Source organism: Chaetodon trifascialis, chromosome 15, assembly GCF_039877785.1.
Source record: "Chaetodon trifascialis isolate fChaTrf1 chromosome 15, fChaTrf1.hap1, whole genome shotgun sequence".
NCBI lineage: Eukaryota > Metazoa > Chordata > Actinopteri > Chaetodontiformes > Chaetodontidae > Chaetodon > Chaetodon trifascialis.
In genome coordinates, this window is record NC_092070.1 from 4377139 (window position 1) to 4390726 (window position 13588).

The 13588-nt window shown below is 43.2% G+C and overlaps 1 protein-coding gene across 3 annotated transcripts in view; it reads left to right on the forward strand.

Annotated features, from left to right (window-relative positions):
- hoxb3a (homeobox B3a) overlaps positions 1–13588 on the forward strand; it is a 40356-nt gene that overhangs the window by 18727 nt on the left and 8041 nt on the right. For 2 of the 3 annotated variants that reach the window (XM_070981809.1, XM_070981808.1), the window contains exon 2: positions 7641–7706. The gene's annotated coding sequence lies outside the window, so the exon portion shown is untranslated. Of the gene's footprint in view, positions 1–7640; positions 7707–12116; positions 12178–13588 lie in introns of those variants that run through there. The other variant, XM_070981810.1, reaches the window with a different exon arrangement.

Consider the following 13588-nt stretch of genomic DNA (forward strand, 5'->3'; position numbering starts at 1 on the left):
TGTGTACAGGACTGTATGGGTTTCATCTTAAGCAGGTTATTTTCTACCTCAATAGATATGGTCCGGTTTATATCCTAGGATCTGTTTAGAAAAAGCATCTATCACAAAAAAGCTATTATGGACAATTGACCTTTTGGACATTAAAAAAAAAAAAAAAGTACCAAGACAGTCAAAAAATAAATCATTAAGTTAATTTTACAATATAAATAGGTGATTGTCTTAAATGATCACATACTTGATCTTCCCATGGTTACCTTGTACTAAAAAAAGGGTGGGAAAATAGAACAATCTGTTCCTGATTGGACAAATGTTGCAAGATCACTTCTAGCAGTTAGTGTTATTTATGTGTATGAGGCCTAAATCTAAGGGGTTAGTTTCATTTGTTTTTGCTTTGCTCTTATGAGTGCAGGATAATATCGTGTCCACAGGGAACCAAGAATCATCTAAATGAAATAACGTGAGAGGTTGAAATCACTCTTTTTTTAACTGTTCACTAATCATGTCTACATTAGCTGTGATTAGGGGTCTCAAGAAGCCATTTCTTCATTTCAGGGTGTTACAAGCCAAACAGGTTGGGAGCTGCTGCCCTGTACTGTTTGTACGTCATATCAAGTAATAGTTGGGCAGCTCCTCTGGAAGCTTCCTTGACCTTGGCGGTTTTTTGCTCACTTCCGGGTATTGAGGCTTTAAAGTCATGAAAAACCCACAGCAACTCCAACACAGCCGTGATTTAATTGATTTTTTCATACATCACTGACAAGCTATGGGCAAAACACCAATCAGAGTAAAATAGAGGGGGCAAGCACGCCTAACGCTGTCGCAGTGTATAAAGGCTGACAGGTCTGGCCGAGATCCATGCAGCCGCTTTCTCCTGCTGTAACAGGCTTAATAGCAGGCCTGTCTGCTGCTGGGCCAAGTGGCCTGATTATATTACAATCACTGACTTCTTTTTCTGATCCATGTGTCATAAGAGGAGCATGTTGTTAGGAAATGGATACGGGCCTGTTGTACTGGTGCAGGTTGTTCAACACTCAGTGTAATGAGGCCTCAAAGCTATATAATAACAACCTAGGAAAATCCATTTTTAATGCAATGCCAAACCGCAAATTACTATAGATGCATATCACTGAGTGCTATGAGTCCCTGGGAAGACTGCAGGAAATTGTCATTTCTGACCAACAGGCAGCCACAGTTGCTGCATGTCCTGAAATTCAACATCAACCATAGGTCAGGAAACTGCATACACAATGACAAAATCCCTGACAAAGATGCTCCGTCACTGGACTGAAGTGGCTTTCAGAAGTCAGCCACAAGCAACAACCATCCTGCTGGAAACCTCAGGAATTCACAGAAACCAGTGCAACTGTGCAGGGGGCTGCACTTACTAACATGGGGAACGTGCCACTATTCTTAATACAATCTAAGAATTAAACATGGATGGGCCAAAGTTTTGAAACATCCTCCTGAAGCCCAGTGAGAGCTGTTTTTTGGGTTTAGGGTCACATCCTTCAAACATCAGCTGTGAGATATTACTGTCTTTAACTGATGGGCCTGCTTTATTTTCACACATGGTGTGTTGTGACTAGCACTGTGCTAAATCTGCAAACCAGTATACCAGTCCACTTTCTTTAAATTCTAATCAATACAAGCTTTTAATGTAGAACACACAAACCAAATGTACCCTTTGGTACTGGTTAATAATTCAGAAACCCCTTAAGTTATGCAAACCTTTCAGTATTTAGGTGTGAAAGCAAAACATGCTGACACAGTCTCAGCTTTGAATTTAACATTTCAAACCATTTTCTCAACTTTATTTTAACATTAGTCTCCAGCCAGAAATAAAACTTGCCCTCTATAAACCTTTTCTTTTGCGATTTCTACCAGTCTGAGTACACACACACACACACACACACACACACACACACACACACACACACACACACACACACACACACACACACACACAAGCAGTCACATTCATCCCTGTTCTTCCAATGCCTGACAGACTTGGTGAGCTTGGCACTTTTCATGGCCCAGGAGCAGAAAGGGCAATGTGACCCCCACACCCCACCTTCCTCTGAACCACCCCCAACCACACTCATTCTCTCTCTCTCTCTCTCTCTCTCTCTCTCTCTCTCTCTCTCTCTCTCTCTCTCTCAGCGTCAGGGCTTTCTTTGAGTTGGAGGTTAAAGATTAGCATCTTTGATAAAGATTAACTCTCTGTCAAAGGAAGGCGCTGATGACATGAGTTTCTGATTCAGGACTGTTGTGGACTCAGGGGCGAGCCCTTCAGGGAGATGGGTGACCCTGCCTGCAGCAAGAGAGGAGGGACATTCGGCTGAAATGTTGGCTCAGTGGGCAAGAGTAGCTGTAATATAAGACAAGACAAGAGTAGAATGTAGCATTCTGAGTAAGTGGTTATGGCTAAAGTTAGGCTTTGGTCCTATTAATGTAAAATAAATAACAAATATGATGCAAATAAATCATTTTAATTTCAAAGTGGAGGAAGCCAGAAGACGAGTTATTAAAGTGTAAGTTCAGCTCTGATTGTTGGTAAGTTTGTGTATGACCCCTGCAAACTCTTCTGAGGCCATGAATTGATTTGTCCTCTTCAGCAGAAGCCTGCTGCTTCAACAGGATTCAAACGGGTCTTTTGTACACAGGATGAGGGTAATGCCTCAGTTATGTGTCGACAGCCAATAGCAGCAGAGGTTATGAGTAGAAGGTTTGGTCAGATTTTACAATGAAATCCGAATAAGAAGAGTTTGTTCTCGAAATAAGGGGAGGCATACTGAAGCGGCAGACGCTGGCATTTCTTCTAACATGCTTCAGTTCTCACTCTGGTGTACAAAAGATGCAAAGCTGGTAGATGTAACTGAGAAATGGCAGTTCTATAGAAACATGGTCACACACACCCATGGAGGTTATGTCATTTAGACTGGTTGTGAAATGTGTAGCCTGCAATCTGTGCTCACAGTGTTCCTCATGAATGCATGTGGGTTCATTCCATAAACCTTTTTAATGCAATAACACCAATGAAGGATACACAGATTTGATTGTGTTGTGGGTTATACATTTCAAAACAAAGTTGACACTAAGCTGTCAGTGCATAGAAGTTGTTTGATTTGAGTTTGGCCTTGACGTTCCAAAATAAGGTTTATTGCTGTTGCTTTGATTTGTACAGGTGTACCTAACTGATAACTGAGCATAGGTAACTGTGCGTGGGCAACAAAACTCTTTATCCACGCTTTAATTAAACAGACTGGAAGGAACATGCAATGTGTGTGTCTCTCTGTTTGTCTCTGAAGTGCAGTGTTGAAACTTGTGTGTCACCCACCCAAAGGAGTAGGGGAGGAGATGAAATGTGTTGCAGTCTGTCGTTGCTCACCCATTTGGTGTGGCTGTGGCATGGTGTTAGCGATGCTGCTGCATGACCGTTCAACCTCATTACACTTCAAGGAACGCCACAAATGGACCTGATGAAAAATGTCCGTTTGGCAAACGAAATGGATATTTACTGTTCTTTGCGGAATCCACTGGTGATGGCAGTGGAGTGGGTGCTCTGTTGGCCCAAAAGGGGACACTCAATTAAGCACAGGTATTGTACTTTTTTTTTTTTTCAAAGATAAAATGTATTCAACTTTTAACACGTCAATTGAAAGCACATGCACTCTTTGGGTTTTAAATAATGTAAAACCAGATTATTATTGATTGTAAAATGTAGGATGAGACAAAAAGGGCAAATTTAAAAAAAAAGGTCACCTGATGTCAGACTGCTAATATGTAAACATCTGTGTTTAAAATGTGTAAATGTTTGCATATGTAAACCGAGGTGTGCTCTGAACAGGTATCCTTCTAACACTTTTTTGCCACTGAAGAGAGACCAAAATAGAGAGTTCAGCTTCTGGGAAAAGAAACCAGATAAATCCTCCAAAGTGAAAGAAATTCTAACCATGGACATCATTTGACAAGAATGTAAGAGGCCAGAAGCCCACTGATGTTGCAGTAAAGCCAGTCGAATCCAGAAATTGGATACACATGGGGGGATGTGTTCAACAGATAGGTTGTTTGAGGCCAGGGTATTTTGAAGTTGTTCTTTAATTTACCGGATACTGCAAATAGCTCCAGAGGCCATCTTAATCTAATAACACTTCTTAGTTGATTAAATAAGGCTGTATAAATTCAGAAGAATTTGTAAGTTTTCTACATGACCTGCAGTTGGTGGATGACACCATGTTCAAAGACCGTCCACAAAGCATGGCCCTCAGCACTCACATGATGGGCTGTGAGTGAAACACACACTCAGTAAGCTGTGCTGGTTGAAAGCAGTGTTGTCCACTCTAATATAAAACACTGCAAACAGAAAACAATCAAGCTGTTATTAATGATTAAATCTTACACTTAATGTCAATATGCTTGTGTTGGAGTTGGTAGAGATCCTTTTCAGGACAGCTGCCTGTAGTTTCACGCCAATAGCGACAAAATGCTTTTAACTGAAAGTTAAAACCTGTTTCCTGTGTTTAAATGTTGTCTTTTAAAAGCTTAATGGTTTAAGGATTGAATCATAAAGTAGTGCATGAAAATGGGATTTTAGGGCACTTTGGGTGGGTTGATTATTAAAGAAGTGAGCTACTGCTTCTCCAGGTCAAAGGTCACTCTTGGAGAGCTGTGCAGCAATATATCACTGTGTGTGCTTCATGGGCGCTCTCAGCTCATGTGTTAATACCACAAGGTACTTTTTTTACCATCTCTGGAAAGGAACACCACTGATACTTATACTGAGAGGTCTGAACTTGGGTAGCTGTGTGTGTGTGTGTTGTGCGTTTTTGTTTCTATTGCTTTTATATGAGGTCGCAGAAGTAGAAGGACAATGAAAACTCTGAATTACACTTTTCGGTCAAGCTAATCTGGAAATACCACAGCTGTTTATAGCAGACTTTACTAAAGGTGGTGAATAAATCTGTGTGTGTGTGTGTGTGTGTGTGTGTGTGTGTGTGTGTGTGTGTGTGTGTGTGTGTGTGTGTGTGTGTGTGTGTGTGTGAGAGAGAGAGAGAGAGAGAGCTAAGGCAGGTCGGTGATAGCTCCACCAGACCAGGCAGAGATAAGAGCAGAGTGTAGAGATAAAGTTTGTTCAGCTCATGTGAAAAAAATGGAGATGCAACAGAAAAGCAGCAACATCAATCCATCCATCCATCAACATCATAACCCCACCCACCCACCCACACACACACACACACACACACACACACACACACACACACACACACACACACACACTTCTGTGTGCTTTAATTCCTGTGAGGACACTCAACAATGCTTACCTCAAACCAAACCCTAACCTGAACCTAATTTTAACCTTACCCTTAAAACTAAGTCTGAGCCCTCACATAGCTGGACCTTTGAAGGTCTGTCTGAAAGTCAGGAGCGGCCAAAAAATCCTCACTCCCATGGTCTGAATCCAAAATAGCTGTGTAAGTACAAATACACCTTCACCACTGAAAAAGCAAAATGTTTGTCCAGATTGTAAGAAAAATAGGGATAGCTGTAAGCTCTTTTGGAAATGCTTCCCTTTTAGAGTGTTTATCTTTAAAGAGATCAGTGCACAGAAGAGCAGCCTGCAAAGGAACTACGCCAGTGAGATAAAAGCAGTATATTAAGTTAAAATCGAACATTTCAAAAGTTCAACATTCTCAAGTAGGCCACAGAACGGCTTCACTGAAGTAAATGTACTCTGACACAAAGTTTTTCTTCCATCCACCCAGTCATCCTGTCACCCCCCAGGAGTCTAAACCCGCTGTTCACTTCCTTAAAACGCATTCTAATAAATGATGCACAGGCAGGCCCTTTGTCCCTGATGGAGCTGCTGTTTCTGCTCCATCCTTAATTTTATAGTTTCACTTCATCCAACCTGAGAGAAGCTCTCCTCTACATTCTTTTATCTGGATTCGGGATCAGGAGCACTGATTTCATCTGAAAGTCCCCCTCTTTCCCTCTGCCTCCCCATCCACTCAAATTTTGGCTCATCAGCTGTTCTGGGGTTCTGGAGGCGGCCTCCTCCCTTTGTCTCGGCCTATAGGCTAGCTGGCTAAGCTAGTCGGCCCCTGCATCACTTTCTGGGCAACTTTAGACTAGTCCACTCCTGCTCCGTTGCTCCTAATTTCCGACTAACCCTCGGGGCTGAGGGGGGGACACAGGGAGGAAACCCGGCTGGTGCTGCGATGGGGATGGACGGCAGCCACAGATGTGCGTGAGTGCATGGAGGGAAACAAAAAATAAGTTTATAATAGTAGGAGAGTAGTGGTAGAGGTGGTGGTGGTGGTGGTGGTGGTGTAGGCTGGTACGGGGAGGTCGGGGGAGCTTGCTTTGATTTATGTGTTTGGGAGAAGCTGTCAGGAGCAGAAACAGAAGCAGTGCGGGCCAGAGATTTTATTCCAGCGCTTTAATAATATACAGCAGCCACATACGGACAGCTCCTCATCCTGCCGTCCCGGATCCTCCTCTGCATTTATACCATAGACCTTTAACGGTGTTTCCCACCGCATGCTGCATGCTGGATGTGTATCTACCGCTCAGAGTGTGTGTGATCGGCCGGGATGAGTTCTCCTGCTCTGGGTGCTCAGCCCGCACGAGGACAGCCGGCAGTAACACCGAATGTTGTCCGGGATGTGTGCTTTCTCTTGGAATGATGCTGAAGTTATTTATGGGCTTCGTGGATGTGGAGCCGCTGGGAAACAGCTGTTCGCCTTATGGGGCCGCTTCTCTGTGTTTGCTTCTCTCTCTCTCTTTTCTCCTTGTCGGCCCGTTTCGAAACACATTTCCAACTTTTTTTTTTTTTTTTTTTTTTTTCGTCATTCTTATTGCGACTACTTTAGATTTGTTCACTATTAATACAAATAGTTAATATGTGTTAAAGTTGAGTTTTCGCACTGGGCTGAAAATGATGTTTTTATGATAATTTCCATTTAGATTAATGGGATCAGGATTTAGACGCACCCCATGTAATTCCTTTCTATTTTAGATATTGACTATTTATGTCAGAGCTCCTTGTGCTTGATGTATTATTATATTAATGTTCCAATTTATGTATTAACGTTCTCAAATGATTTCTCTCATTATTTTCCTCTACTTTTAAACCACAAACGTTTTGTTTTACTATCACTTTTATTGTTCTAAGATCTAGCTCCACATTCTTGTTTCTAATTATTTCTGCAGAATTTCATAACAATTTCGATTCTTTTTGGGAAGGAGCGCCAATTTCCAGCGTTAAATGTCAAAGACTTCTCCAACGGCATGCAATCCCAGATCAGATATTTCCACCGTTTTAAAACACAGAGAACATGGTAAATATAATAGGATGTGTAATGTGAGAACCAGAATCAATAAGATCTCAGATCACTCCCACCCAGCCTTCATCCTTCTCTCTGCTCTTATTACTTTTATTCCGGGATTTCACCGGGAATAATTTAAGGTCAGCAATACCTGTCAGCGGTTGCTCCCGTCCCAGCCGTTCGATTAAACTACAAGAGGTCTGTGCTCTGTATCGGATTTTAGCAAGACCTTTTGATTGCATATCTCTATCTCTTTCTTTCCCATCTTTTCCCCTCCCTCCATCTCCCCCTCTCTCTCCCTTTCTCCTGCAGTTCTTAGGAGCTTTCTGGAAGCCGTTTTCTTCCTCCGAAGCATCGGGAAATAGACGAAATCTTTCGGTGAGTCCCGCTCTTTCACTTGATTCTTTGCGATGCTGTACACTGTTCGAGTTTTTTAGTCTGTGTATTTGCAGTTCAATCCATGCACCCGTTTTTAGGCCGCAGAGAGTGTGGCCATTTCGTTTAAAAAAGCTCCTAACTGCAGTAAGAGCACTTATGTGATTGTATGCTGAATTTTCTAAATACAGATAATTAACTGTGTTCAGCCCGCCTGTAAAATATGTGCGGTCATCAGTTTTTCTTTTTTTGTTTTTTTTTTAAGGAAAATGTATTTAGAAACTGTTTGTCTTATAATAATAACAGTAATTATTATTACTATTAGTATTATCATTATCATTATTTCGCAGGCTACGTTTCCTTTTTACATTTGGATGACGCTTATTTAACGCAGTTGAATTCATGTGGAAACTGCAGGAAGATGTTGATATTGTTAGACACATTTTACTTAATATCACATCATTTCCTTCATAACTAACTCAAATGTATTGAAAAGTGCAGCCGAACGAAATGTTCCGTGTGTGTGTGTGTGTGTGTGTGTGTGTGTGTGTGTGTGTGTGTGTGTGTGTGTGTGTGTGTGTGTGAGCGGTGTATTATAGCTAACGTTATGGCACGCGCTAATGTAATAGCTCTAATCCAGAGGTGTGAAGGGCAGTGTGATGGCCGCGGGTTACAGCCGCAGGAAACGCACCAGGGTCGGTTCATCATTTGATGAGACAGTTATTAAAACAGCACTTTGTAACTGCAATAATGACACTAATGCTAACACTAGCAGGGAGGAGAGGAGCAATGAAACCAGCAAAAACAGCAGCATAACACAGGTCACAGTTCAAGTTATTTTCATTTAGTCCGCACAAAGGAACAAACATTACAAATTATTCTTCATCCTTCATTTCTGACCAGTGCTTAATCCTTGACAGTAACACAGTGGGTAAAAAACGATTTTAAATCCCGGAGTCGGAGGAAATTCCTTTGTGTCATCCTCAGTGGCCTACATGTCTGAAGTCCTGGGGGAAAGGGGAAAAATAGAGAGAGGATTTCCATGGTTCTGCAGGGCACAGAGTTTCAGTTGTGAAACTCAATATCCGTGACTCAATCCGAAACACGGAGCCGTCGATGCTTGTCTGCCATCCAAGGAAAGTAAAGAATAACTGCCATCCTTTACAAGCACCGGCGTGCTTTTACAAGTCAATACATACATGTACTCCGCGCTGCTTATTTCTCCACATGCAGCTCTCTGCATGCACACTGTTGCTCAGTGGAAAAAGAAAAATCGCTGATTAGTGGTTTGGTTAATGAGTAATGAGCTTTTTCAGCAGCAGCTACATCTTTCAGTCCACACAAAGGCTGGCTTGAAGGAAAACTTGCAGATGGACACATTTCAGGCTCCCACCTTCCACCTACACTGAGCTCATCCTCTCATTTCAGCAGCCCACAGCGAATGCTATCTGTTTTAAAGTTGGGCTGTTTACACACACACACACACACACACACACACACACACACACACACACACACACACACACACACACACACACACACACACACACACAGGCGCGCGCACGCACACACACGCTGCTGGGTGCGAGAAAACTCATAAATCTTACGTAGCCATAAACGACAGGGGTAGCGTCCTGAATAATAAAAATAGAGAGAAGAGAGAGAGAGTTCTGGAGACAGGGAGAGAGTGTGTGTGAGTGCGGAGGGGGGGCATGAAAACATCGTCAGACACCTTCATATTTTCATTTCCATTCTGCTCTGGCCTCTCTGTGTCTCTTTCCTTCTGGGTTTTCTTGTCACTCTTCTGAGCTTTTTTTAGCCACCTTCACCTCTTTCTTTAAATGTTGCTGCACTTCAGTCTTCCTCCCATGAGTGTTACAATCAAAACACAGAGAAGAACTCAGACTCATTTGTTTTCTTTCTTTAAAAAGACCTGGAAGTAGAGGATTGGAGGCCCGCGCGTCTCTTCCAGCCACACAGCGCTGCTCAGCTGCTCATATCATTCTTTTTAGCCTCTCCTTCATGTTGTTCCTGTTGTCTGAACCGTGTATGTCAGTCTGCTTCCACCGCGGCTTCCTTTTCTTTTTATTTACCCTTTTCTGTGCATAAGCAGCAGCAGGGGGAGATGAGGTGTTGAAATGGTAACAATACAGAAGTGTCTAGTTTCTACAGGGAGACATGGTATGAGCTGCAGGAGGGGCTCTGTGAAAACAGTGATTTAAAAAAATCTCACTTCCTGGAAAAAGTAGGATGAGGGGAAAGAAAGGGAGCAGCAGTTTGCGCATGTTGCTGCTAAATGTCTCCAAATATGAATTCACCAAATAGCCACAGACAGATGAATGATAAGCAGGCTGCAGTGAAAATGAAGTCATTCCTCCCAAAGGAGGAGCAAACATCTAATCTACATATCTCCACTCACTGAAGTTGGATCTGGCTGTTCAACTGATTTTAATCCACTTTCAAATAAACGCTTTATTTTCAGTTCTAGTGACAGTTTAACTCTGTGTAAAGATAGAAAACAACATGAAAACTATAAATATTATCCGCCATGGACGAGATATTTCATGTATAAGCCTTAGCATTGCCATTCAACAGAGAAACATGTGTACAGTGAAGGCATCATGAACTAAGAGCTGGATGATGCTATTAGCTGTTTGCTTTAGCCTTTCTATCCGTCCTGTTCATGACAGTGCTCTCAGATGAGGTGTGCAATACTAATGCACCATATATATATACATATACATATACATATACATACATACATACATACATACATACATACATACATACATACATACATACATACATACATACATACATATACATAATACATATACACACACACACACACACACACACACACACACACACACACACATATATTTATTTATTTATTTATTTATTTATTTATTTATTTATTTATTTATTTATTTATTTTAACTTTTCATTTGTTGAATTGCTAACTTCTTTTGACACAAGTACCCAGAATTTTTATTTATATGGTCCCAGCCATGCTACTACAGTAAACTGATTTACAGCCAAACTCAGCCAATAAGAACAGCGAACCCCTGAGAGGAAAATGGAAGTATGGCTGATAATGTGTCAGGCTGTTATCGCCGTCCTTATCCTGTTCACCCTCCACAGTATCATAGCCAACAAGTACACTTAGCCTTCAGGCTTTGAGTCCAATATAAGATGTTTTGGCCTACTAGCACAACGTGATAAATAGAATAGGAGGAGCAGGGCAAAGGTGTATGGACAGTTTTGAGGACAAAATAAGAATTCCACAAACTAACGCTGAAACATGTCTGTCTTATTTTTGCGTAAAAGTTAGCAATGGCCAAACGGAACCTGGTGTAAATAGCATTTGCTCGCTAGGCTACAGCTGGGTTAGATGGAGGTCCGGAGAGAAGCAGCTTCTCCGCCTGGTTGTAGGGTTAACATATCTGCGTGCGTTTCACTTCCAGCCACTTCAATTAGCATAATCTGTGAGTGACGCTGAGCTGTTTGATGGGGGAATCATCGTGTCGGCAAGTCGAGCCCCGTTATTTCCTTCGTTACACCCCCGTGCGCGTTGCTGCTACCCGGTGTTGTAGTCAACAACAGGGTGAGAATACCCTCTAGGATGAGACCACCACAACCGCTGCTGGAGGCTCTTACTGCAGCTGCCAGCCGTGTGGAATAAGAGCAGCACCTACAGCCTCCCGGAGACCGAAGCGAGGCGGGAGCACAGACCCAAGACAGAGGAGGAAGCGGTGGGAGAGAGGCGGGAGACCCGGAGACAGAGGGACATTAAAAAGAAGGACGAACAACCACCCAAAAATGCGATGGGGTGACATTTGTCGGACTTGTTCCTCAGAGGCTGACTGACTGGCTGGTGGACTGGCTGGCCGTGCAAGCGACAGAGGCTAAAAGGAAAGAATTTTGAGGCCATTGTTATCAGCCAGCAGCGGTGCAGGCAGCGCTGGTGCTGGTGCTGGGGCGGAGGGTGGTGGTGGAGGGGGGTGGGGGGCGCGAGCAGGCAGCAGGCAGGCTCCCGGTAAGCTCGTTCAGCTCGCGCGCTAGCTAGCCCGCCTGTAGCTTATACCAAGCCTGTCCGTTAATTCTGCCCGTGTCGAGCCCCCCACCGGCGTCTTGAGTCTGTCCGGCTCTCCTCCGCCAGACGTTCATGCCACACGGTGGTCGCTTCGCCGCCCTCGCGCAGCCCGCTGCGCCGCTGCCGCCGCTGGCTCCAGGAGGTGTTGTTGTGGTGGTCGCGAGCAGCCGTGCTAGTCTCGAGACAGCACCAGAGGAGCGAAGGAGAGAAGGAGAGGAGGAGGAGAGGAAACCGGGCGAGAACGCGAGCGGATTCGTTATTTATTTAATTATTTATGATTGTTATTGATTACTTAGTGAACGTGCGTGAGGACTAAACTGTGATGCGGTGTTGCTGGGTCCGTGCCCGACTGGACCGGGACCACCGGTGCTAAGGAAGGTAAGGAGCATCACCGGCAGGCAGGCAGGCCAGCCGATAATACGCGAGCTCAACAACAAACCAGAAATACAGAGTGTGTTTGTTCGCTGTGCAGTTTGTGAACGGCGGAGTGGCTGGCTCAGTGATTTATGGCCCGTATGACTTCAATCCCGGTTCAAGAAGAGTTCACAATGCTTTAAGCTGCCGTAGCTACCCGCCGCAAGCAGCCCCCCTTCTTCTCTCGGCCTTCCATCTCTGTCCTTAATCTTTCTGGTGGGGGGTTTCGTCTCATGTCTTCTCCTATTCTGTCCATGTCTTGTCCTCTCTTATGGCTATTTATTTACAAAGCAATGGCCGACCATTTTTCTATTATGGATTATCCATATCTGCCTGGCGTTTCTTCCTCGCGGCCCTCCCTTTTGTTATTTTGATCATATCTGACATTTATTTTGACCTAATTCTTAGGCTACTAAAATGTTTAGATTCTGTCATTTTATTCACACACCAAGGCTTTACTATTAGGGGATTTCAGTCCAAATGGAGGCCATGAACATAGCAACAATAGCTCTGATCAGGCCAATCCTTTATTGTTTCTACGCTGGCTCCATATAATTGGCCCCTCTCTCTCTCTGTCTGTTAATGGGATAAGGAATACGTGGATTGTCCAAGTTAATGCATTCTCTCTGTGTCTCCCTGCCTGCATAGCTCTTTATGGCAGGCGCCATTTGTAATTTTATATCCCAGGATAAAACAGACACTGGACACCAAGGCCGAACTCTCTCTCTCTCTCTCTCTCTCTCTCTCTCTCTCTCTCTCTCTCTCTCTCTCTCTCTCTCTCTCTCTCTCATGTTTTTGTTTGGGTGGCTGTTTCTATGTCAGTGTAAGTGGATTATTCAGGGAGGCGTCTAGTAAAGTTGGTGATTGTATTAAGCTGTAGCCCTACAAGCCAGGGGCAGAGACATTACGTGTCCCGTTTAATGGCGAAACAGCAATATGATTTAATAACATATTCCTCCTACACTCACTGCCACGGCCTCTCTGTCTCTCTCTCTCTGTCTCTCCTTGGGACTATTCCTCAGAGTAAATAATTAGGATTCCAGCTTGTCTACTAGAAAGATAAATGGCTGACATGTGTGACGTGCTGAGAGCTGGATTAGGGCTGGACCGTGTGATCCCAAAACAAAAAAAAAAAAAAAGAGAGAGAGAGAGAGAGAGAAAGAATAATAATAAGAATTTTTAAAAAAGGAATTCATGTATTTTTTACCCCATAATGAAAATATTCGTACCTGAAAACGGATTTATTCATTAGTTTTTTTTTCCGTAGGAAACATGACCCTCTTGTCATCTCTCTTTTTTTCTTTTCTTTTTTTTTTTTTGTTGCTCTTTTTAGCGACTGCATTCATTTATTTAGGGAATCACCATCCAGGCCTTG